The following is a 24,628-nucleotide window of genomic DNA, read 5'->3' as shown; positions in this document are numbered from 1 at the left end:
TTCTGAGACGCTAACCCTAGGCGTAACCCTAACCCTAACCCTAGGCAGGAAAAGCGGCCTGGGGCCAGGGGTGGTCCCAAGGAAAAAGCCGCCGAGGCAGCCATCTTGTGGCACTTTTGCGCTCCCCTTGGGATGCCTTTGGCAGCTGCGTTGCGCCTGGAGCCGTGGGCTCCTTGGTTTCCGAGACGCTAACCCTAGGCGTAACCCTAACCCTAACCCTAACCCTAGGCAGGAAAAGCGGCCTGGGGCCAGGGGTGGTCCCGAGGAAAAAGCCGCCGAGGCAGCCATCTTGTGGCACTTTTGCGCTCCCCTTGGGATGCCTTTGGCAGCTGCGGTGCGCCTGGAGCCGTGGGCTCCTTGGTTTCCGAGACGCTAACCCTAGGCGTAACCCTAACCCTAACCCTAGGCAGGAAAAGCTTCCTGGGGCCAGGGGTGGTCCCGAGGAAAAAGCCGCCGAGGCAGCCATCTTGTGGCAATTTTGCGCTCCCCTTTGGTATGCCTTTGTCAGCTGCGGTGCGCCTAGAGCCGTGGGCACCTTGGTTTCCGAGACGCTAACCCTAGGCGTAACCCTAACCCTAACCCTAGGCAGGAAAAGCGGCCTGGGGCCAGGGGTGGTCCCGAGGAAAGAGCCGCTGAGGCAGCCATCTTGTGGCACTTTTGCGCTCCCCTTGGGATGCCTTTGGCAGCTGCGGTGCGCCTGGAGCCGTGGGCTCCTTGGTTTCCGAGACGCTAACCCTAGGCGTAACCCTAACCCTAACCCTAGGCAGGAAAAGCGGCCTGGGGCCAGGGGTGGTCCCAAGGAAAAAGCCGCAAAGGCAGCCATCTTGTGGCACTTTTGCGCTCCCCTTGGGATGCCTTTGGCAGCTGCGGTGCGCCTGGAGCCGTGGGCTCCTTGGTTTCCGAGACGCTAACCCTAGGCGTAACCCTAACCCTAACCCTAGGCAGGAAAAGCGGCCTGGGGCCAGGGGTGGTCCCAAGGAAAAAGCCGCAAAGGCAGCCATCTTGTGGCACTTTTGCGCTCCCCTTGGGATGCCTTTGGCAGCTGCGGTGCGCCTGGAGCCGTGGGCTCCTTGGTTTCCGAGACGCTAACCCTAGGCGTAACCCTAACCCTAACCCTAGGCAGGAAAAACGGCCTGGGGCCAGGGGTGGTCCCGAGGAAAAAGCCGCCGAGGCAGCCATCTTGTGGCACTTTTGCGCTCCCCTTGGGATGCCTTTGGCAGCTGCGGTGCGCCTGGAGCCGTGGGCTCCTTGGTTTCCGAGACGCTAACCCTAGGCGTAACCCTAACCCTCACCCTAACCCTAGGCAGGAAAAGCGGCCTGGGGCCAGGGGTGGTCCCGAGGAAAAAGCCACCGAGGCAGCCATCTTGTGGCACTTTTGCGCTCCCCTTTGGTATGCCTTTGGCAGCTGCGGTGCGCCTAGAGCCGTGGGCACCTTGGTTTCCGAGACGCTAACCCTAGGCGTAACCCTAACCCTAACCCTAGGCAGGAAAAGCGGCCTGGGGCCAGGGGTGGTCGCCAGGAAAAAGCCGCCGAGGCAGCCATCTTGTGGCACTTTTGCGCTCCCCTTGGGATGCCTTTGGCAGCTGTGGTGCGCCTGGAGCCGTGGGCTCCTTGGTTTCCGAGACGCTAACCCTAGGCGTAACCCTAACCCTAACCCTAGGCAGGAAAAGCGGCCTGGGGCCAGGGGTGGTCCCGAGGAAAGAGCCGCCGAGGCAGCCATCTTGTGGCACTTTTGCGCTCCCCTTGGGATGCCTTTGGCAGCTGCGGTGCGCCTGGAGCCGTGGGCTCCTTGGTTTCCGAGACGCTAACCCTAGGCGTAACCCTAACCCTAACCCTAGGCAGGAAAAGCGGCCTGGGGCCAGGGGTGGTCCCGAGGAAAGAGCCGCCGAGGCAGCCATCTTGTGGCACTTTTGCGCTCCCCTTGGGATGCCTTTGGCAGCTGCGGTGCGCCTGGAGCCGTGGGCTCCTTGGTTTCCGAGACGCTAACCCTAGGCGTAACCCTAACCCTAACCATAGGCAGGAAAAGCGGCCTGGGGCTAGGGGTGGTCCCGAGGAAAAAGCTGCCGAGGCAGCCATCTAGTGGCACTTTTGCGCTCCCCTTGGGATGCCTTTGGCAGCTGCGGTGCGCCTGGAGCCGTGGGCTCCTTGGTTTCCGAGACGCTAACCCTAGGCGTAACCCTAACCCTAACCCTAGGCAGGAAAAGCGGCCTGGGGCCTGGGGTGGTACCGAGGAAAAAGCCGCCGAGGCAGCCATCTTGTGGCACTTTTGCGCTCCCCTTGGGATGCCTTTGGCAGCTGCGGTGCGCCTGGAGCCGTGGGCTCCTTGGTTTCCGAGACGCTAACCCTAGGCGTAACCCTAACCCTAACCCTAGGCAGGAAAAACGGCCTGGGGCCAGGGGTGGTCCCGAGGAAAAAGCCGCCGAGGCAGCCATCTTGTGGCACTTTTGCGCTCCCCTTGGGATGCCTTTGGCAGCTGCGGTGCGCCTGGAGCTCTGGGCTCCTTGGTTTCCGAGACGCTAACCCTAGGCGTAACCCTAACCCTAACCCTAGGCAGGAAAAGCGGCCTGGGGCCAGGGGTGGTCCCGAGGAAAAAGCCGCCGAGGCAGCCATCTTGTGGCACTTTTGCGCTCCCCTTGGGATGCCTTTGGCAGCTGCGGTGCGCCTGGAGCCGTGGGCTCCTTGGTTTCTGAGACGCTAACCCTAGGCGTAACCCTAACCCTAACCCTAGGCAGGAAAAGCGGCCTGGGGCCAGGGGTGGTCCCAAGGAAAAAGCCGCCGAGGCAGCCATCTTGTGGCACTTTTGCGCTCCCCTTGGGATGCCTTTGGCAGCTGCGTTGCGCCTGGAGCCGTGGGCTCCTTGGTTTCCGAGACGCTAACCCTAGGCGTAACCCTAACCCTAACCCTAACCCTAGGCAGAAAAGCGGCCTGGGGCCAGGGGTGGTCCCGAGGAAAAAGCCGCCGAGGCAGCCATCTTGAGGCACTTTTGCGCTCCCCTTGGGATGCCTTTGGCAGCTGCGGTGCGCCTGGAGCCGTGGGCTCCTTGGTTTCCGAGACGCTAACCCTAGGCGTAACCCTAACCCTAACCCTAGGCAGGAAAAGCGGCCTGGGGCCAGGGGTGGTCGCGAGGAAAAAGCCGCCGAGGCAGCCATCTTGTGGCACTTTTGCGCTCCCCTTGGGATGCCTTTGGCAGCTGTGGTGCGCCTGGAGCCGTGGGCTCCTTGGTTTCCGAGACGCTAACCCTAGGCGTAACCCTAACCCTAACCCTAGGCAGGAAAAGCGGCCTGGGGCCAGGGGTGGTCCCGAGGAAAGAGCCGCCGAGGCAGCCATCTTGTGGCACTTTTGCGCTCCCCTTGGGATGCCTTTGGCAGCTGCGGTGCGCCTGGAGCCGTGGGCTCCTTGGTTTCCGAGACGCTAACCCTAGGCGTAACCCTAACCCTAACCCTAGGCAGGAAAAGCGGCCTGGGGCTAGGGGTGGTCCCGAGGAAAAAGCCGCAAAGGCAGCCATCTTGTGGCACTTTTGCGCTCCCCTTGGGATGCCTTTGGCAGCTGCGGTGCGCCTGGAGCCGTGGGCTCCTTGGTTTCCGAGACGCTAACCCTAGGCGTAACCCTAACCCTAACCCTAGGCAGGAAAAGCGGCCTGGGGCCTGGGGTGGTACCGAGGAAAAAGCCGCCGAGGCAGCCATCTTGTGGCACTTTTGCGCTCCCCTTGGGATGCCTTTGGCAGCTGCGGTGCGCCTGGAGCCGTGGGCTCCTTGGTTTCCGAGACGCTAACCCTAGGCGTAACCCTAACCCTAACCCTAGGCAGGAAAAGCGGCCTGGGGCCAGGGGTGGTCCCGAGGAAAGAGCCGCCGAGGCAGCCATCTTGTGGCACTTTTGCGCTCCCCTTGGGATGCCTTTGGCAGCTGCGGTGCGCCTGGAGCCGTGGGCTCCTTGGTTTCCGAGACGCTAACCCTAGGCGTAACCCTAACCCTAACCCTAGGCAGGAAAAGCGGCCTGGGGCCAGGGGTGGTCGCGAGGAAAAAGCCGCCGAGGCAGCCATCTTCTGGCACTTTTGCGCTCCCCTTGGGATGCCTTTGGCAGCTGCGGTGCGCCTGGAGCCGTGGGCTCCTTGGTTTCCGAGACGCTAACCCTAGGCGTAACCCTAACCCTAACCCTAGGCAGGAAAAGCGGCCTGGGGCCAGGGGTGGTCCCGACGAAAGAGCGGCCGAGGCAGCCATCTTGTGGCACTTTTGCGCTCCCCTTGGGATGCCTTTGGCAGCTGCGGTGCGCCTGGAGCCGTGGGCTCCTTGGTTTCCGAGACGCTAACCCTAGGCGTAACCCTAACCCTAACCCTAGGCAGGAAAAGCGGCCTGGGGCTAGGGGTGGTCCCGAGGAAAAAGCCGCAAAGGCAGCCATCTTGTGGCACTTTTGCGCTCCCCTTGGGATGCCTTTGGCAGCTGCGGTGCGCCTGGAGCCGTGGGCTCCTTGGTTTCCGAGACGCTAACCCTAGGCGTAACCCTAACCCTAACCCTAGGCAGGAAAAGCGGCCTGGGGCCTGGGGTGGTACCGAGGAAAAAGCCGCCGAGGCAGCCATCTTGTGGCACTTTTGCGCTCCCCTTGGGATGCCTTTGGCAGCTGCGGTGCGCCTGGAGCCGTGGGCTCCTTGGTTTCCGAGACGCTAACCCTAGGCGTAACCCTAACCCTAACCCTAGGCAGGAAAAGCGGCCTGGGGCCAGGGGTGGTCCCGAGGAAAGAGCCGCCGAGGCAGCCATCTTGTGGCACTTTTGCGCTCCCCTTGGGATGCCTTTGGCAGCTGCGGTGCGCCTGGAGCCGTGGGCTCCTTGGTTTCCGAGACGCTAACCCTAGGCGTAACCCTAACCCTAACCCTAGGCAGGAAAAGCGGCCTGGGGCCAGGGGTGGTCGCGAGGAAAAAGCCGCCGAGGCAGCCATCTTCTGGCACTTTTGCGCTCCCCTTGGGATGCCTTTGGCAGCTGCGGTGCGCCTGGAGCCGTGGGCTCCTTGGTTTCCGAGACGCTAACCCTAGGCGTAACCCTAACCCTAACCCTAGGCAGGAAAAACGGCCTGGGGCCAGGGGTGGTCCCGAGGAAAAAGCCGCCGAGGCAGCCATCTTGTGGCACTTTTGCGCTCCCCTTGGGATGCCTTTGGCAGCTGCGGTGCGCCTGGAGCTCTGGGCTCCTTGGTTTCCGAGACGCTAACCCTAGGCGTAACCCTAACCCTAACCCTAGGCAGGAAAAGCGGCCTGGGGCCAGGGGTGGTCCCAAGGAAAAAGCCGCAAAGGCAGCCATCTTGTGGCACTTTTGCGCTCCCCTTGGGTTCCTTTGGCAGCTGCGGTGCGCCTGGAGCCGTGGGCTCCTTGGTTTCCGAGACGCTAACCCTAGGCGTAACCCTAACCCTAACCCTAGGCAGGAAAAGCGGCCTGGGGCCAGGGGTGGTCCCGAGGAAAAAGCCGCCGAGGCAGCCATCTTGTGGCACTTTTGCGCTCCCCTTGGGATGCCTTTGGCAGCTGCGGTGCGCCTGGAGCCGTGGGCTCCTTGGTTTCCGAGACGCTAACCCTAGGCGTAACCCTAACCCTAACCCTAGGCAGGAAAAACGGCCTGGGGCCAGGGGTGGTCCCGAGGAAAAAGCCGCCGAGGCAGCCATCTTGTGGCACTTTTGCGCTCCCCTTGGGATGCCTTTGGCAGCTGCGGTGCGCCTGGAGCCGTGGGCTCCTTGGTTTCTGAGACGCTAACCCTAGGCGTAACCCTAACCCTAACCCTAGGCAGGAAAAGCGGCCTGGGGCCAGGGGTGGTCCCAAGGAAAAAGCCGCCGAGGCAGCCATCTTGTGGCACTTTTGCGCTCCCCTTGGGATGCCTTTGGCAGCTGCGTTGCGCCTGGAGCCGTGGGCTCCTTGGTTTCCGAGACGCTAACCCTAGGCGTAACCCTAACCCTAACCCTAACCCTAGGCAGGAAAAGCGGCCTGGGGCCAGGGGTGGTCCCGAGGAAAAAGCCGCCGAGGCAGCCATCTTGAGGCACTTTTGCGCTCCCCTTGGGATGCCTTTGGCAGCTGCGGTGCGCCTGGAGCCGTGGGCTCCTTGGTTTCCGAGACGCTAACCCTAGGCGTAACCCTAACCCTAACCCTAGGCAGGAAAAGCTGCCTGGGGCCAGGGGTGGTCCCGAAGAAAAAACCGCCGAGGCAGCCATCTTGTGGCAATTTTGCGCTCCCCTTTGGTATGCCTTTGGCAGCTGCGGTGCGCCTGGAGCCGTGGGCACCTTGGTTTCCGAGACGCTAACCCTAGGCGTAACCCTAACCCTAACCCTAGGCAGGAAAAGCGGCCTGGGGCCAGGGGTGGTCCCGAGGAAAGAGCCGCTGAGGCAGCCATCTTGTGGCACTTTTGCGCTCCCCTTGGGATGCCTTTGGCAGCTGCGGTGCGCCTGGAGCCGTGGGCTCCTTGGTTTCCGAGACGCTAACCCTAGGCGTAACCCTAACCCTAACCCTAGGCAGGAAAAGCGGCCTGGGGCCAGGGGTGGTCCCAAGGAAAAAGCCGCAAAGGCAGCCATCTTGTGGCACTTTTGCGCTCCCCTTGGGATGCCTTTGGCAGCTGCGGTGCGCCTGGAGCCGTGGGCTCCTTGGTTTCCGAGACGCTAACCCTAGGCGTAACCCTAACCCTAACCCTAGGCAGGAAAAACGGCCTGGGGCCAGGGGTGGTCCCGAGGAAAAAGCTGCCGAGGCAGCCATCTTGTGGCACTTTTGCGCTCCCCTTGGGATGCCTTTGGCAGCTGCGGTGCGCCTGGAGCCGTGGGCTCCTTGGTTTCCGAGACGCTAACCCTAGGCGTAACCCTAACCCTAACCCTAGGCAGGAAAAGCGGCCTGGGGCCAGGGGTGGTCCCGAGGAAAAAGCCGCCGAGGCAGCCATCTTGTGGCACTTTTGCGCTCCCCTTGGGATGCCTTTGGCAGCTGCGGTGCGCCTGGAGCCGTGGGCTCCTTGGTTTCCGAGACGCTAACCCTAGGCGTAACCCTAACCCTAACCCTAGGCAGGAAAAACGGCCTGGGGCCAGGGGTGGTCCCGAGGAAAAAGCCGCCGAGGCAGCCATCTTGTGGCACTTTTGCGCTCCCCTTGGGATGCCTTTGGCAGCTGCGGTGCGCCTGGAGCCGTGGGCTCCTTGGTTTCCGAGACCCTAACCCTAGGCGTAACCCTAACCCTAACCCTAGGCAGGAAAAGCGGCCTGGGGCCAGGGGTGGTCGCGAGGAAAAAGCCGCCGAGGCAGCCATCTTGTGGCACTTTTGCGCTCCCCTTGGGATGCCTTTGGCAGCTGCGGTGCGCCTGGAGCCGTGGGCTCCTTGGTTTCCGAGACGCTAACCCTAGGCGTAACCCTAACCCTAACCCTAGGCAGGAAAAGCGGCCTGGGGCCAGGGGTGGTCCCGAGGAAAAAGCCGCCGAGGCAGCCATCTTGTGGCACTTTTGCGCTCCCCTTGGGATGCCTTTGGCAGCAGCGGTGCGCCTGGAGCCGTGGGCTCCTTGGTTTCCGAGACGCTAACCCTAGGCGTAACCCTAACCCTAACCCTAGGCAGGAAAAGCGGCCTGGGGCCAGGGGTGGTCCCGAGGAAAAAACCGCCGAGGCAGCCATCTTGTGGCACTTTTGCGCTCCCCTTGGGTTCCTTTGGCAGCTGCGGTGCACCTGGAGCCGTGGGCTCCTTGGTTTCCGAGACGCTAACGTAGGCGTCACCCTAACCCTAACCCTAGGCAGGAAAAGCGGCCTGGGGCCAGGGGTGGTCCCGAGGAAAAAGCCGCCGAGGCAGCCATCTTGTGGCACTTTTGCGCTCCCCTTGGGATGCCTTTGGCAGCTGCGGTGCGCCTGGAGCCGTGGGCTCCTTGGTTTCCGAGACGCTAACCCTAGGCGTAACCCTAACCCTAACCCTAGGCAGGAAAAGCGGCCTGGGGCCAGGGGTGGTCCCAAGGAAAAAGCCGCAAAGGCAGCCATCTTGTGGCACTTTTGCGCTCCCCTTTGGTATGCCTTTGGCAGCTGCGGTGCGCCTAGAGCCGTGGGCACCTTGGTTTCCGAGACGCTAACCCTAGGCGTAACCCTAACCCTAACCCTAGGCAGGAAAAGCGGCCTGGGGCCAGGGGTGGTCGCGAGGAAAAAGCCGCCGAGGCAGCCATCTAGTGGCACTTTTGCGCTCCCCTTGGGATGCCTTTGGCAGCTGCGGTGCGCCTGGAGCCGTGGGCTCCTTGGTTTCCGAGACGCTAACCCTAGGCGTAACCCTAACCCTAACCCTAGGCAGGAAAAGCGGCCTGGGGCCAGGGGTGGTCCCGAGGAAAGAGCCGCTGAGGCAGCCATCTTGTGGCACTTTTGCGCTCCCCTTGGGATGCCTTTGGCAGCTGCGGTGCGCCTGGAGCCGTGGGCTCCTTGGTTTCCGAGACGCTAACCCTAGGCGTAACCCTAACCCTAACCCTAGCAGGAAAAGCGGCCTGGGTCCAGGGGTGGTCCCGAGGAAAAAGCCGCCGAGGCAGCCATCTTGTGGCACTTTTGCGCTCCCCTTGGGTTCCTTTGGCAGCTGCGGTGCACCTGGAGCCGTGGGCTCCTTGGTTTCCGAGACGCTAACCCTAGGCGTAACCCTAACCCTAACCCTAGGCAGGAAAAGCGGCCTGGGGCCAGGGGTGGTCCCAAGGAAAAAGCCGCAAAGGCAGCCATCTTGTGGCACTTTTGCGCTCCCCTTGGGATGCCTTTGGCAGCTGCGGTGCGCCTGGAGCCGTGGGCTCCTTGGTTTCCGAGACGCTAACCCTAGGCGTAACCCTAACCCTAACCCTAGGCAGGAAAAACGGCCTGGGGCCAGGGGTGGTCCCGAGGAAAAAGCCGCCGAGGCAGCCATCTTGTGGCACTTTTGCGCTCCCCTTGGGATGCCTTTGGCAGCTGCGGTGCGCCTGGAGCCGTGGGCTCCTTGGTTTCCGAGACGCTAACCCTAGGCGTAACCCTAACCCTAACCCTAGGCAGGAAAAGCGGCCTGGGGCCAGGGGTGGTCCCGAGGAAAAAGCCGCCGAGGCAGCCATCTTGTGGCACTTTTGCGCTCCCCTTGGGATGCCTTTGGCAGCTGCGGTGCGCCTGGAGCCGTGGGCTCCTTGGTTTCCGAGACGCTAACCCTAGGCGTAACCCTAACCCTAACCCTAGGCAGGAAAAACGGCCTGGGGCCAGGGGTGGTCCCGAGGAAAAAGCCGCCGAGGCAGCCATCTTGTGGCACTTTTGCGCTCCCCTTGGGATGCCTTTGGCAGCTGCGGTGCGCCTGGAGCTCTGGGCTCCTTGGTTTCCGAGACGCTAACCCTAGGCGTAACCCTAACCCTAACCCTAGGCAGGAAAAGCGGCCTGGGGCCTGGGGTGGTCCCGAGGAAAAAGCCGCCGAGGCAGCCATCTTGTGGCACTTTTGCGCTCCCCTTGGGATGCCTTTGGCAGCTGCGGTGCGCCTGGAGCCGTGGGCTCCTTGGTTTCCGAGACGCTAACCCTAGGCGTAACCCTAACCCTAACCCTAGGCAGGAAAAGCGGCCTGGGGCCAGGGGTGGTCCCGAGGAAAAAGCCGCCGAGGCAGCCATCTTGTGGCACTTTTGCGCTCCCCTTGGGATGCCTTTGGCAGCTGCGGTGCGCCTGGAGCCGTGGGCTCCTTGGTTTCCGAGACGCTAACCCTAGGCGTAACCCTAACCCTAACCCTAGGCAGGAAAAGCGGCCTGGGGCCAGGGGTGGTCCCGAGGAAAAAGCCGCCGAGGCAGCCATCTTGTGGCACTTTTGCGCTCCCCTTGGGATGCCTTTGGCAGCTGCGTTGCGCCTGGAGCCGTGGGCTCCTTGGTTTCCGAGACGCTAACCCTAGGCGTAACCCTAACCCTAACCCTAACCCTAGGCAGGAAAAGCGGCCTGGGGCCAGGGGTGGTCCCGAGGAAAAAGCCGCAAAGGCAGCCATCTTGTGGCACTTTTGCGCTCCCCTTGGGATGCCTTTGGCAGCTGCGGTGCGCCTGGAGCCGTGGGCTCCTTGGTTTCCGAGACGCTAACCCTAGGCGTAACCCTAACCCTAACCCTAGGCAGGAAAAACGGCCTGGGGCCAGGGGTGGTCCCGAGGAAAAAGCCGCCGAGGCAGCCATCTTGTGGCACTTTTGCGCTCCCCTTGGGATGCCTTTGGCAGCTGCGGTGCGCCTGGAGCCGTGGGCTCCTTGGTTTCCGAGACGCTAACCCTAGGCGTAACCCTAACCCTAACCCTAGGCAGGAAAAGCGGCCTGGGGCCAGGGGTGGTCCCGAGGAAAAAGCCGCCGAGGCAGCCATCTTGTGGCACTTTTGCGCTCCCCTTGGGATGCCTTTGGCAGCTGCGGTGCGCCTGGAGCCGTGGGCTCCTTGGTTTCCGAGACGCTAACCCTAGGCGTAACCCTAACCCTAACCCTAGGCAGGAAAAACGGCCTGGGGCCAGGGGTGGTCCCGAGGAAAAAGCCGCCGAGGCAGCCATCTTGTGGCACTTTTGCGCTCCCCTTGGGATGCCTTTGGCAGCTGCGGTGCGCCTGGAGCTCTGGGCTCCTTGGTTTCCGAGACGCTAACCCTAGGCGTAACCCTAACCCTAACCCTAGGCAGGAAAAGCGGCCTGGGGCCAGGGGTGGTCCCGAGGAAAAAGCCGCCGAGGCAGCCATCTTGTGGCACTTTTGCGCTCCCCTTGGGATGCCTTTGGCAGCTGCGGTGCGCCTGGAGCCGTGGGCTCCTTGGTTTCCGAGACGCTAACCCTAGGCGTAACCCTAACCCTAACCCTAGGCAGGAAAAGCGGCCTGGGGCCAGGGGTGGTCCCGAGGAAAAAGCCGCCGAGGCAGCCATCTTGTGGCACTTTTGCGCTCCCCTTGGGATGCCTTTGGCAGCTGCGGTGCGCCTGGAGCCGTGGGCTCCTTGGTTTCCGAGACGCTAACCCTAGGCGTAACCCTAACCCTAACCCTAGGCAGGAAAAGCGGCCTGGGGCCAGGGGTGGTCCCAAGGAAAAAGCCGCCGAGGCAGCCATCTTGTGGCACTTTTGCGCTCCCCTTGGGATGCCTTTGGCAGCTGCGTTGCGCCTGGAGCCGTGGGCTCCTTGGTTTCCGAGACGCTAACCCTAGGCGTAACCCTAACCCTAACCCTAACCCTAGGCAGGAAAAGCGGCCTGGGGCCAGGGGTGGTCCCGAGGAAAAAGCCACCGAGGCAGCCATCTTGTGGCAATTTTGCGCTCCCCTTTGGTATGCCTTTGTCAGCTGCGGTGCGCCTAGAGCCGTGGGCACCTTGGTTTCCGAGACGCTAACCCTAGGCGTAACCCTAACCCTAACCCTAGGCAGGAAAAGCGGCCTGGGGCCAGGGGTGGTCCCGAGGAAAAAGCCGCCGAGGCAGCCATCTTGTGGCACTTTTGCGCTCCCCTTGGGATGCCTTTGGCAGCTGCGTTGCGCCTGGAGCCGTGGGCTCCTTGGTTTCCGAGACGCTAACCCTAGGCGTAACCCTAACCCTAACCCTAGCAGGAAAAGCGGCCTGGGTCCAGGGGTGGTCCCGAGGAAAAAGCCGCCGAGGCAGCCATCTTGTGGCACTTTTGCGCTCCCCTTGGGATGCCTTTGGCAGCTGCGGTGCGCCTGGAGCCGTGGGCACCTTGGTTTCCGAGACGCTAACCCTAGGCGTAACCCTAACCCTAACCCTAGGCAGGAAAAGCGGCCTGGGGCCAGGGGTGGTCCCGAGGAAAGAGCCGCTGAGGCAGCCATCTTGTGGCACTTTTGCGCTCCCCTTGGGATGCCTTTGGCAGCTGCGGTGCGCCTGGAGCCGTGGGCTCCTTGGTTTCCGAGACGCTAACCCTAGGCGTAACCCCAACCATAACCCTAGGCAGGAAAAACGGCCTGGGGCCAGGGGTGGTCCCGAGGAAAAAGCCGCCGAGGCAGCCATCTTGTGGCACTTTTGCGCTCCCCTTGGGATGCCTTTGGCAGCTGCGGTGCGCCTGGAGTCGTGGGCTCCTTGGTTTCCGAGACGCTAACCCTAGGCGTAACCCTAACCCTAACCCTAGGCAGGAAAAGCGGCCTGGGGCCAGGGGTGGTCCCGAGGAAAGAGCCGCTGAGGCAGCCATCTTGTGGCACTTTTGCGCTCCCCTTGGGATGCCTTTGGCAGCTGCGGTGCGCCTGGAGCCGTGGGCTCCTTGGTTTCCGAGACGCTAACCCTAGGCGTAACCCCAACCATAACCCTAGGCAGGAAAAACGGCCTGGGGCCAGGGGTGGTCCCGAGGAAAAAGCCGCCGAGGCAGCCATCTTGTGGCACTTTTGCGCTCCCCTTGGGATGCCTTTGGCAGCTGCGGTGCGCCTGGAGTCGTGGGCTCCTTGGTTTCCGAGACGCTAACCCTAGGCGTAACCCTAACCCTAACCCTAGGCAGGAAAAGCGGCCTGGGGCCAGGGGTGGTCCCGAGGAAAAAGCCGCCGAGGCAGCCATCTTGTGGCACTTTTGCGCTCCCCTTGGGATGCCTTTGGCAGCTGCGGTGCGCCTGGAGCCGTGGGCTCCTTGGTTTCCGAGACGCTAACTCTAGGCGTAACCCTAACCATAACCATAGGCAGGAAAAGCGGCCTGGGGCCAGGGGTGGTCGCGAGGAAAAAGCCGCCGAGGCAGCCATCTTGTGGCACTTTTGCGCTCCCCTTGGGATGCCTTTGGCAGCTGCGTTGCGCCTGGAGCCGTGGGCTCCTTGGTTTCCGAGACGCTAACACTAGGCGTAACCCTAACCCTAACCCTAACCCTAGGCAGGAAAAGCGGCCTGGGGCCAGGGGTGGTCCCGAGGAAAAAGCCGCCGAGGCAGCCATCTTGTGGCACTTTTGCGCTCCCCTTGGGATGCCTTTGGCAGCTGCGGTGCGCCTGGAGCTGTGGGCTCCTTGGTTTCCGAGACGCTAACCCTAGGCGTAACCCTAACCCTAACCCTAGGCAGGAAAAGCGGCCTGGAGCCAGGGGTGGTCCCGAAGAAAAAGCCGCCGAGGCAGCCACCTTCTGGCACTTTTGCGCTCCCCTTGGGATGCCTTTGGCAGCTGCGGTGCGCCTGGAGCCGTGGGCTCCTTGGTTTCCGAGACGCTAACCCTAGGCGTAACCCTAACCCTAACCCTAGGCAGGAAAAGCGGCCTGGGGCCAGGGGTGGTCCCGAGGAAAAAGCCGCCGAGGCAGCCATCTTGTGGCACTTTTGCGCTCCCCTTGGGATGCCTTTGGCAGCTGCGGTGCGCCTGGAGACGTGGGCTCCTTGGTTTCTGAGACGCTAACCCTAGGCGTAACCCTAACCCTAACCCTAGGCAGGAAAAGCGGCCTGGGGCCAGGGGTGGTCCCGAGGAAAAAGCCACCGAGGCAGCCATCTTGTGGCACTTTTGCGCTCCCCTTGGGATGCCTTTGGCAGCTGCGGTGCGCCTGGAGCCGTGGGCTCCTTGGTTTCCGAGACGCTAACCCTAGGCGTAACCCTAACCCTAACCCTAGGCAGGAAAAGCGGCCTGGGGCCAGGGGTGGTCCCGAGGAAAAAGCCGCCGAGGCAGCCATCTTGTGGCACTTTTGCGCTCCCCTTGGGATGCCTTTGGCAGCTGCGGTGCGCCTGGAGCCGTGGGCTCCTTGGTTTCCGAGACGCTAACCCTAGGCGTAACCCTAACCCTAACCCTAGGCAGGAAAAGCGGCCTGGGGCCAGGGGTGGTCCCGAGGAAAAAGCCGCCGAGGCAGCCATCTTGTGGCACTTTTGCGCTCCCCTTGGGATGCCTTTGGCAGCTGCGGTGCGCCTGGAGCCGTGGGCTCCTTGGTTTCCGAGACGCTAACCCTAGGCGTAACCCTAACCCGAACCCTAACCCTAGGAAGGAAAAGCGGCCTGGGGCCAGGGGTGGTCCCGAGGAAAAAGCCGCCGAGGCAGCCATCTTGTGGCACTTTTGCGCTCCCATTGGGATGCCTTTGGCAGCTGCGGTGCGCCTGGAGCCGTGGGCTCCTTGGTTTCCGAGACGCTAACCCTAGGCGTAACCCTAACGCTAACCCTAGGCAGGAAAAGCTGCCTGGGGCCAGGGGTGGTCCCGAGGAAAAAGCCACCGAGGCAGCCATCTTGTGGCACTTTTGCGCTCCCCTTTGGTATGCCTTTGGCAGCTGCGGTGCGCCTAGAGCCGTGGGCACCTTGGTTTCCGAGACGCTAACCCTAGGCGTAACCCTAACCCTAACCCTAGGCAGGAAAAGCGGCCTGGGGCCAGGGGTGGTCCCGAGGAAAAAGCCGCCGAGGCAGCCATCTTGTGGCACTTTTGCGCTCCCTTTGGGATGCCTTTGGCAGCTGCGGTGCGCCTGGAGCCGTGGGCTCCTTGGTTTCCGAGACGCTAACCCTAGGCGTAACCCTAACCCTAACCCTAGGCAGGAAAAGCGGCCTGGGGCCAGGGGTGGTCCCGAGGAAAAAGCCGCCGAGGCAGCCATCTTGTGGCACTTTTGCGCTCCCCTTGGGATGCCTTTGGCAGCTGCGGTGCGCCTGGAGCCGTGGGCTCCTTGGTTTCCGAGACGCTAACCCTAGGCGTAACCCTAACCCTAACCCTAGGCAGGAAAAGCGGCCTGGGGCCAGGGGTGGTCCCGAGGAAAAAGCCGTGGAGGCAGCCATCTTGTGGCACTTTTGCGCTCCCCTTGGGATGCCTTTGGCAGCTGCGGTGCGCCTGGAGCCGTGGGCTCCTTGGTTTCCGAGACGCTAACCCTAGGCGTAACCCTAACCCTAACCCTAGGCAGGAAAAGCGGCCTGGGGCCAGGGGTGGTCCCGAGGAAAAAGCCGCCGAGGCAGCCATCTTGTGGCTCTTTTGCGCTCCCCTTGGGATGCCTTTGGCAGCTGCGGTGCGCCTGGAGCCGTGGGCTCATTGGTTTCCGATACGCTAACTCTAGGCGTAACCCTAACCATAACCCTAGGCAGGAAAAGCGGCCTGGGGCCAGGGGTGGTCGCAAGGAAAAAGCCGCCGAGGCAGCCATCTTGTGGCACTTTTGCGCTCCCCTTGGGATGCCTTTGGCAGCTGCGGTGCGCCTGGAGCCGTGGGCTCCTTGGTTTCCGAGACGCTAACACTAGGCGTAACCCTAACCCTATCCCTAACCCTAGGCAGGAAAAGCGGCCTGGGGCCAGGGGTGGTCCCGAGGAAAAAGCCGCCGAGGCAGCCATCTTGTGGCACTTTTGCGCTCCCCTTGGGATGCCTTTGGCAGCTGCGGTGCGCCTGGAGCTGTGGGCTCCTTGGTTTCCGAGACGCTAACCCTAGGCGTAACCCTAACCCTAACCCTAGGCAGGAAAAGCTGCCTGGGGCCAGGGGTGGTCCCGAGGAAAAAGCCACCGAGGCAGCCATCTTGTGGCACTTTTGCGCTCCCCTTGGGATGCCTTTGGCAGCTGCGGTGCGCCTGGAGCCGTGGGCTCCTTGGTTTCCGAGACGCTAACCCTAGGCGTAACCCTAACCCTAACCCTAGGCAGGAAAAGCGGCCTGGGGCCAGGGGTGGTCCCGAGGAAAAAGCCGCCGAGGCAGCCATCTTGTGGCACTTTTGCGCTCCCCTTGGGATGCCTTTGGCAGCTGCGGTGCGCCTGGAGCCGTGGGCTCCTTGGTTTCCGAGACGCTAACCCTAGGCGTAACCCTAACCCTAACCCTAGGCAGGAAAAGCGGCCTGGGGCCAGGGGTGGTCCCGAGGAAAAAGCCGCCGAGGCAGCCATCTTGTGGCACTTTTGCGCTCCCCTTGGGATGCCTTTGGCAGCTGCGGTGCGCCTGGAGCCGTGGGCTCCTTGGTTTCCGAGACGCTAACCCTAGGCGTAACCCTAACCCTAACCCTAACCCTAGGAAGGAAAAGCGGCCTGGGGCCAGGGGTGGTCCCGAGGAAAAAGCCGCCGAGGCAGCCATCTTGTGGAACTTTTGCGCTCCCCTTGGGATGCCTTTGGCAGCTGCGGTGCGCCTGGAGCTGTGGGCTCCTTGGTTTCCGAGACGCTAACCCTAGGCGTAACCCTAACGCTAACCCTAGGCAGGAAAAGCTGCCTGGGGCCAGGGGTGGTCCCGAGGAAAAAGCCACCGAGGCAGCCATCTTGTGGCACTTTTGCGCTCCCCTTTGGTATGCCTTTGGCAGCTGCGGTGCGCCTAGAGCCGTGGGCACCTTGGTTTCCGAGACGCTAACCCTAGGCGTAACCCTAACCCTAACCCTAGGCAGGAAAAGCGGCCTGGGGCCAGGGGTGGTCCCGAGGAAAAAGCCGCCGAGGCAGCCATCTTGTGGCACTTTTGCGCTCCCCTTGGGATGCCTTTGGCAGCTGCGGTGCGCCTGGAGCCGTGGGCTCCTTGGTTTCCGAGACGCTAACCCTAGGCGTAACCCTAACCCTAACCCTAGGCAGGAAAAGCGGCCTGGGGCCAGGGGTGGTCCCGAGGAAAAAGCCGCAAAGGCAGCCATCTTGTGGCACTTTTGCGCTCCCCTTGGGATGCCTTTGGCAGCTGCGGTGCGCCTGGAGACGTGGGCTCCTTGGTTTCCGAGACGCTAACCCTAGGCGTAACCCTAACCCTAACCCTAGGCAGGAAAAGCGGCCTGGGGCCAGGGGTGGTCCCGAGGAAAAAGCCGCCGAGGCAGCCATCTTGTGGCACTTTTGCGCTCCCCTTGGGATGCCTTTGGCAGCTGCGGTGCGCCTGGAGCCGTGGGCTCCTTGGTTTCCGAGACGCTAACTCTAGGCGTAACCCTAACCATAACCCTAGGCAGGAAAAGCGGCCTGGGGCCAGGGGTGGTCGCGAGGAAAAAGCCGCCGAGGCAGCCATCTTGTGGCACTTTTGCGCTCCCCTTGGGATGCCTTTGGCAGCTGCGTTGCGCCTGGAGCCGTGGGCTCCTTGGTTTCCGAGACGCTAACCCTAGGCGTAACCCTAACCCTAACCCTAGGCAGGAAAAGCTGCCTGGGGCCAGGGGTGGTCCCGAGGAAAAAGCCACCGAGGCAGCCATCTTGTGGCACTTTTGCGCTCCCCTTGGGATGCCTTTGGCAGCTGCGGTGCTCCTAGAGACGTGGGCTCCTTGGTTTCCGAGACGCTAACCCTAGGCGTAACCCTAACCCTAACCCTAGGCAGGAAAAGCGGCCTGGGGCCAGGGGTGGTCCCGAGGAAAAAGCCGCCGAGGCAGCCATCTTGTGGCACTTTTGCGCTCCCCTTGGGATGCCTTTGGCAGCTGCGGTGCGCCTGGAGCCGTGGGCTCCTTGGTTTCCGAGACGCTAACCCTAGGCGTAACCCTAACCCTAACCCTAGGCAGGAAAAGCGGCCTGGGGCCAGGGGTGGTCCCGAGGAAAAAGCCGCCGAGGCAGCCATCTTGTGGCACTTTTGCGCTCCCCTTGGGATGCCTTTGGCAGCTGCGGTGCGCCTGGAGCCGTGGGCTCCTTGGTTTCCGAGACGCTAACCCTAGGCGTAACCCTAACCCTAACCCTAGGCAGGAAAAGCGGCCTGGGGCCAGGGGTGGTCCCGAGGAAAAAGCCGCCGAGGCAGCCATCTTGTGGCACTTTTGCGCTCCCCTTGGGATGCCTTTGGCAGCTGCGGTGCGCCTGGAGCCGTGGGCTCCTTGGTTTCCGAGACGCTAACCCTAGGCGTAACCCTAACCCTAACCCTAGGCAGGAAAAGCGGCCTGGGGCCAGGGGTGGTCCCGAGGAAAAAGCCGCCGAGGCAGCCATCTTGTGGCACTTTTGCGCTCCCCTTGGGATGCCTTTGGCAGCTGCGGTGCGCCTGGAGCCGTGGGCTCCTTGGTTTCCGAGACGCTAACCCTAGGCGTAACCCTAACCCTAACCCTAGGCAGGAAAAGCGGCCTGGGGCCAGGGGTGGTCCCGAGGAAAAAGCCGCCGAGGCAGCCATCTTGTGGCACTTTTGCGCTCCCCTTGGGATGCCTTTGGCAGCTGCGGTGCGCCTGGAGCCGTGGGCTCCTTGGTTTCCGAGACGCTAACCCTAGGCGTAACCCTAACCCTAACCCTAGGCAGGAAAAGCGGCCTGGGGCCAGGGGTGGTCCCGAGGAAAAAGCCGCCGAGGCAGCCATCTTGTGGCACTTTTGCGCTCCCCTTGGGATGCCTTTGGCAGCTGCGGTGCGCCTGGAGCCGTGGGCTCCTTGGTTTCCGAGACGCTAACCCTAGGCGTAACCCTAACCCTAACCCTAACCCTAGGAAGGAAAAGCGGCCTGGGGCCAGGGGTGGTCCCGAGGAAAAAGCCGCCGAGGCAGCCATCTTGTGGCACTTTTGCGCTCCCCTTGGGATGCCTTTGGCAGCTGCGGTGCGCCTGGAGCTGTGGGCTCCTTGGTTTCCGAGACGCTAACCCTAGGCGTAACCCTAACGCTAACCCTAGGCAGGAAAAGCTGCCTGGGGCCAGGGGTGGTCCCGAGGAAAAAGCCACCGAGGCAGCCATCTTGTGGCACTTTTGCGCTCCCCTTTGGTATGCCTTTGGCAGCTGCGGTGCGCCTAGAGCCGTGGGCACCTTGGTTTCCGAGACGCTAACCCTAGGCGTAACCCTAACCCTAACCCTAGGCAGGAAAAGCGGCCTGGGGCCAGGGGTGGTCCCGAGGAAAAAGCCGCCGAGGCAGCCATCTTGTGGCACTTTTGCGCTCCCTTTGGGATGCCTTTGGCAGCTGCGGTGCGCCTGGAGCCGTGGGCTCCTTGGTTTCCGAGACGCTAACCCTAGGCGTAACCCTAACCCTAACCCTAGGCAGGAAAAGCGGCCTGGGGCCAGGGGTGGTCCCGAGGAAAAAGCCGCCGAGGCAGCCATCTTGTGGCACTTTTGCGCTCCCCTTGGGATGCCTTTGGCAGCTGCGGTGCGCCTGGAGACGTGGGCTCCTTGGTTTCCGAGACGCTAACCCTAGGCGTAACCCTAACCCTAACCCTAGGCAGGAAAAGCGGCCTGGGGCCAGGGGTGGTCCCGAGGAAAAAGCCGCCGAGGCAGCCATCTTGTGGCACTTTTGCGCTCCCCTTGGGATGCCTTTGGCAGCTGCGGTGCGCCTGGAGCCGTGGGCTCCTTGGTTTCCGAGACGCTAACTCTAGGTGTAACCCTAACCATAACCCTAGGCAGGAAAAGCGGCCTGGGGCCAGGGGTGGTCGCGAGGAAAAAGCCGCCGAGGCAGCCATCTTGTGGCACTTTTGCGCTCCCCTTGGGATGCCTTTGGCAGCTGCGTTGCGCCTGGAGCCGTGGGCTCCTTGGTTTCCGAGACGCTAACCCTAGGCGTAACCCTAACCCTAACCCTAGGCAGGAAAAGCGGCCTGGGGCCAGGGGTGGTCCCGAGGAAAAAGCCGCCGAGGCAGCCATCTTGTGGCACTTTTGCGCTCCCCTTGGAATGCCTTTGGCAGCTGCGGTGCTCCTAGAGACGTGGGCTCCTTGGTTTCCGAGACGCTAACCCTAGGCGTAACCCTAACCCTAACCCTAGGCAGGAAAAGCGGCCTGGGGCCAGGGGTGGTCGCGAGGAAAAAGCCGCCGAGGCAGCCATCTTGTGGCACTTTTGCGCTCCCCTTGGGATGCCTTTGGCAGCTGCGTTGCGCCTGGAGCCGTGGGCTCCTTGGTTTCCGAGACGCTAACCCTAGGCGTAACCCTAACCCTAACCCTAGGCAGGAAAAGCGGCCTGGGGCCAGGGGTGGTCCCGAGGAAAAAGCCGCCGAGGCAGCCATCTTGTGGCACTTTTGCGCTCCCCTTGGGATGCCTTTGGCAGCTGCGGTGCGCCTGGAGCCGTGGGCTCCTTGGTTTCCGAGACGCTAACCCTAGGCGTAACCCTAACCCTAACCCTAGGCAGGAAAAGCGGCCTGGGGCCAGGGGTGGTCCCGAGGAAAAAGCCGCCGAGGCAGCCATCTTGTGGCACTTTTGCGCTCCCCTTGGGATGCCTTTGGCAGCTGCGGTGCGCCTGGAGACGTGGGCTCCTTGGTTTCCGAGACGCTAACCCTAGGCGTAACCCTAACCCTAACCCTAGGCAGGAAAAGCGGCCTGGGGCCAGGGGTGGTCCCGAGGAAAAAGCCGCCGAGGCAGCCATCTTGTGGCACTTTTGCGCTCCCCTTGGGATGCCTTTGGCAGCTGCGGTGCGCCTGGAGCCGTGGGCTCCTTGGTTTCCGAGACGCTAACCCTAGGCGTAACCCTAACCCTAACCCTAGGCAGGAAAAGCGGCCTGGGGCCAGGGGTGGTCCCGAGGAAAAAGCCGCCGAGGCAGCCATCTTGTGGCACTTTTGCGCTCCCCTTGGGATGCCTTTGGCAGCTGCGGTGCGCCTGGAGCCGTGGGCTCCTTGGTTTCCGAGACGCTAACCCTAGGCGTAACCCTAACCCTAACCCTAGGCAGGAAAAGCGGCCTGGGGCCAGGGGTGGTCCCGAGGAAAAAGCCGCCGAGGCAGCCATCTTGTGGCACTTTTGCGCTCCCCTTGGGATGCCTTTGGCAGCTGCGGTGCGCCTGGAGCCGTGGGCTCCTTGGTTTCCGAGACGCTAACCCTAGGCGTAACCCTAACCCTAACCCTAGGCAGGAAAAGCGGCCTGGGGCCAGGGGTGGTCCCGAGGAAAAAGCCGCCGAGGCAGCCATCTTGTGGCACTTTTGCGCTCCCCTTGGGATGCCTTTGGCAGCTGCGGTGCGCCTGGAGCCGTGGGCTCCTTGGTTTCCGAGACGCTAACCCTAGGCGTAACCCTAACCCTAACCCTAGGCAGGAAAAGCGGCCTGGGGCCAGGGGTGGTCCCGAGGAAAAAGCCGCCGAGGCAGCCATCTTGTGGCACTTTTGCGCTCCCCTTGGGATGCCTTTGGCAGCTGCGGTGCGCCTGGAGCCGTGGGCTCCTTGGTTTCCGAGACGCTAACCCTAGGCGTAACCCTAACCCTAACCCTAGGCAGGAAAAGCGGCCTGGGGCCAGGGGTGGTCCCGAGGAAAAAGCCGCCGAGGCAGCCATCTTGTGGCACTTTTGCGCTCCCCTTGGGATGCCTTTGGCAGCTGCGGTGCGCCTGGAGCCGTGGGCTCCTTGGTTTCCGAGACGCTAACCCTAGGCGTAACCCTAACCCTAACCCTAACCCTAGGAAGGAAAAGCGGCCTGGGGCCAGGGGTGGTCCCGAGGAAAAAGCCGCCGAGGCAGCCATCTTGTGGCACTTTTGCGCTCCCCTTGGGATGCCTTTGGCAGCTGCGGTGCGCCTGGAGCTGTGGGCTCCTTGGTTTCCGAGACGCTAACCCTAGGCGTAACCCTAACGCTAACCCTAGGCAGGAAAAGCTGCCTGGGGCCAGGGGTGGTCCCGAGGAAAAAGCCACCGAGGCAGCCATCTTGTGGCACTTTTGCGCTCCCCTTTGGTATGCCTTTGGCAGCTGCGGTGCGCCTAGAGCCGTGGGCACCTTGGTTTCCGAGACGCTAACCCTAGGCGTAACCCTAACCCTAACCCTAGGCAGGAAAAGCGGCCTGGGGCCAGGGGTGGTCCCGAGGAAAAAGCCGCCGAGGCAGCCATCTTGTGGCACTTTTGCGCTCCCTTTGGGATGCCTTTGGCAGCTGCGGTGCGCCTGGAGCCGTGGGCTCCTTGGTTTCCGAGACGCTAACCCTAGGCGTAACCCTAACCCTAACCCTAGGCAGGAAAAGCGGCCTGGGGCCAGGGGTGGTCCCGAGGAAAAAGCCGCCGAGGCAGCCATCTTGTGGCACTTTTGCGCTCCCCTTGGGATGCCTTTGGCAGCTGCAGTGCGCCTGGAGACGTGGGCTCCTTGGTTTCCGAGACGCTAACCCTAGGCGTAACCCTAACCCTAACCCTAGGCAGGAAAAGCGGCCTGGGGCCAGGGGTGGTCCCGAGGAAAAAGCCGCCGAGGCAGCCATCTTGTGGCACTTTTGCGCTCCCCTTGGGATGCCTTTGGCAGCTGCGGTGCGCCTGGAGCCGTGGGCTCCTTGGTTTCCGAGACGCTAACTCTAGGTGTAACCCTAACCATAACCCTAGGCAGGAAAAGCGGCCTGGGGCCAGGGGTGGTCGCGAGGAAAAAGCCGCCGAGGCAGCCATCTTGTGGCACTTTTGCGCTCCCCTTGGGATGCCTTTGGCAGCTGCGTTGCGCCTGGAGCCGTGGGCTCCTTGGTTTCCGAGACGCTAACCCTAGGCGTAACCCTAACCCTAACCCTAGGCAGGAAAAGCGGCCTGGGGCCAGGGGTGGTCCCGAGGAAAAAGCCGCCGAGGCAGCCATCTTGTGGCACTTTTGCGCTCCCCTTGGAATGCCTTTGGCAGCTGCGGTGCTCCTAGAGACGTGGGCTCCTTGGTTTCCGAGACGCTAACCCTAGGCGTAACCCTAACCCTAACCCTAGGCAGGAAAAGCGGCCTGGGGCCAGGGGTGGTCGCGAGGAAAAAGCCGCCGAGGCAGCCATCTTGTGGCACTTTTGCGCTCCCCTTGGGATGCCTTTGGCAGCTGCGTTGCGCCTGGAGCCGTGGGCTCCTTGGTTTCCGAGACGCTAACCCTAGGCGTAACCCTAACCCTAACCCTAGGCAGGAAAAGCGGCCTGGGGCCAGGGGTGGTCCCGAGGAAAAAGCCGCCGAGGCAGCCATCTTGTGGCACTTTTGCGCTCCCCTTGGGATGCCTTTGGCAGCTGCGGTGCGCCTGGAGCCGTGGGCTCCTTGGTTTCCGAGACGCTAACCCTAGGCGTAACCCTAACCCTAACCCTAGGCAGGAAAAGCGGCCTGGGGCCAGGGGTGGTCCCGAGGAAAAAGCCGCCGAGGCAGCCATCTTGTGGCACTTTTGCGCTCCCCTTGGGATGCCTTTGGCAGCTGCGGTGCGCCTGGAGACGTGGGCTCCTTGGTTTCCGAGACGCTAACCCTAGGCGTAACCCTAACCCTAACCCTAGGCAGGAAAAGCGGCCTGGGGCCAGGGGTGGTCCCGAGGAAAAAGCCGCCGAGGCAGCCATCTTGTGGCACTTTTGCGCTCCCCTTGGGATGCCTTTGGCAGCTGCGGTGCGCCTGGAGCCGTGGGCTCCTTGGTTTCCGAGACGCTAACCCTAGGCGTAACCCTAACCCTAACCCTAGGCAGGAAAAATGGCCTGGGGCCAGGGGTGGTCCCGAGGAAAAAGCCACCGAGGCAGCCATCTTGTGGCACTTTTGCGCTCCCCTTGGGATGCTTTTGGCAGCTGCGGTGCGCCTGGAGCCGTGGGCTCCTTGGTTTCCGAGACGCTAACCCTAGGCGTAACCCTAACCCTAACCCTAGGCAGGAAAAGCGGCCTGGGGCCAGGGGTGGTCCCGAGGAAAGAGCCGCTGAGGCAGCCATCTTGTGGCACTTTTGCGCTCCCCATGGGATGCCTTTGGCAGCTGCGGTGCGCCTGGAGACGTGGGCTCCTTGGTTTCCGAGACGCTAACCCTAGGCGTAACCCTAACCCTAACCCTAGGCAGGAAAAGCGGCCTGGGGCCAGGGGTGGTCCCGAGGAAAGAGCCGCCGAGGCAGCCATCTTGTGGCACTTTTGCGCTCCCCTTGGGATGCCTTTGGCAGCTGCGGTGCGCCTGGAGCCGTGGGCTCCTTGGTTTCCGAGACGCTAACCCTAGGCGTAACCCTAACCCTAACCCTAGGCAGGAAAAGCGGCCTGGGGCCAGGGGTGGTCCCGAGGAAAAAGCCGCCGAGGCAGCCATCTTGTGGCACTTTTGCGCTCCCCTTGGGATGCCTTTGGCAGCTGCGGTGCGCCTGGAGCCGTGGGCTCCTTGGTTTCCGAGACGCTAACCCTAGGCGTAACCCTAACCCTAACCCTAGGCAGGAAAAGCGGCCTGGGGCCAGGGGTGGTCCCGAGGAAAAAGCCGCCGAGGCAGCCATCTTGTGGCACTTTTGCGCTCCCCTTGGGATGCCTTTGGCAGCTGCGGTGCGCCTGGAGCCGTGGGCTCCTTGGTTTCCGAGACGCTAACCCTAGGCGTAACCCTAACCCTAACCCTAGGCAGGAAAAGCGGCCTGGGGCCAGGGGTGGTCCCGAGGAAAGAGCCGCCGAGGCAGCCATCTTGTGGCACTTTTGCGCTCCCCTTGGGATGCCTTTGGCAGCTGCGGTGCGCCTGGAGCCGTGGGCTCCTTGGTTTCCGAGACGCTAACTCTAGGCGTAACCTTAACCATAACCCTAGGCAGGAAAAGCGGCCTGGGGCCAGGGGTGGTCGCGAGGAAAAAGCCGCCGAGGCAGCCATCTTGTGGCACTTTTGCGCTCCCCTTGGGATGCCTTTGGCAGCTGCGTTGCGCCTGGAGCCGTGGGCTCCTTGGTTTCCGAGACGCTAACCCTAGGCGTAACCCTAACCCTAACCCTAGGCAGGAAAAGCTGCCTGGGGCCAGGGGTGGTCCCGAGGAAAAAGCCACCGAGGCAGCCATCTTGTGGCACTTTTGCGCTCCCCTTGGGATGCCTTTGGCAGCTGCGGTGCTCCTAGAGACGTGGGCTCCTTGGTTTCCGAGACGCTAACCCTAGGCGTAACCCTAACCCTAACCCTAGGCAGGAAAAGCGGCCTGGGGCCAGGGGTGGTCCCGAGGAAAAAGCCGCCGAGGCAGCCATCTTGTGGCACTTTTGCGCTCCCCTTGGGATGCCTTTGGCAGCTGCGGTGCGCCTGGAGCCGTGGGCTCCTTGGTTTCCGAGACGCTAACCCTAGGCGTAACCCTAACCCTAACCCTAGGCAGGAAAAGCGGCCTGGGGCCAGGGGTGGTCCCGAGGAAAAAGCCGCCGAGGCAGCCATCTTGTGGCACTTTTGCGCTCCCCTTGGGATGCCTTTGGCAGCTGCGGTGCGCCTGGAGCCGTGG

This window comes from Fringilla coelebs (assembly GCF_963513975.1).
Source record: "Fringilla coelebs genome assembly, chromosome: 1".
Lineage (NCBI taxonomy): Eukaryota > Metazoa > Chordata > Aves > Passeriformes > Fringillidae > Fringilla > Fringilla coelebs.
The sequence above is the reverse complement of the archived record's forward strand: the minus strand, read 5'-3'. Positions refer to the sequence as shown.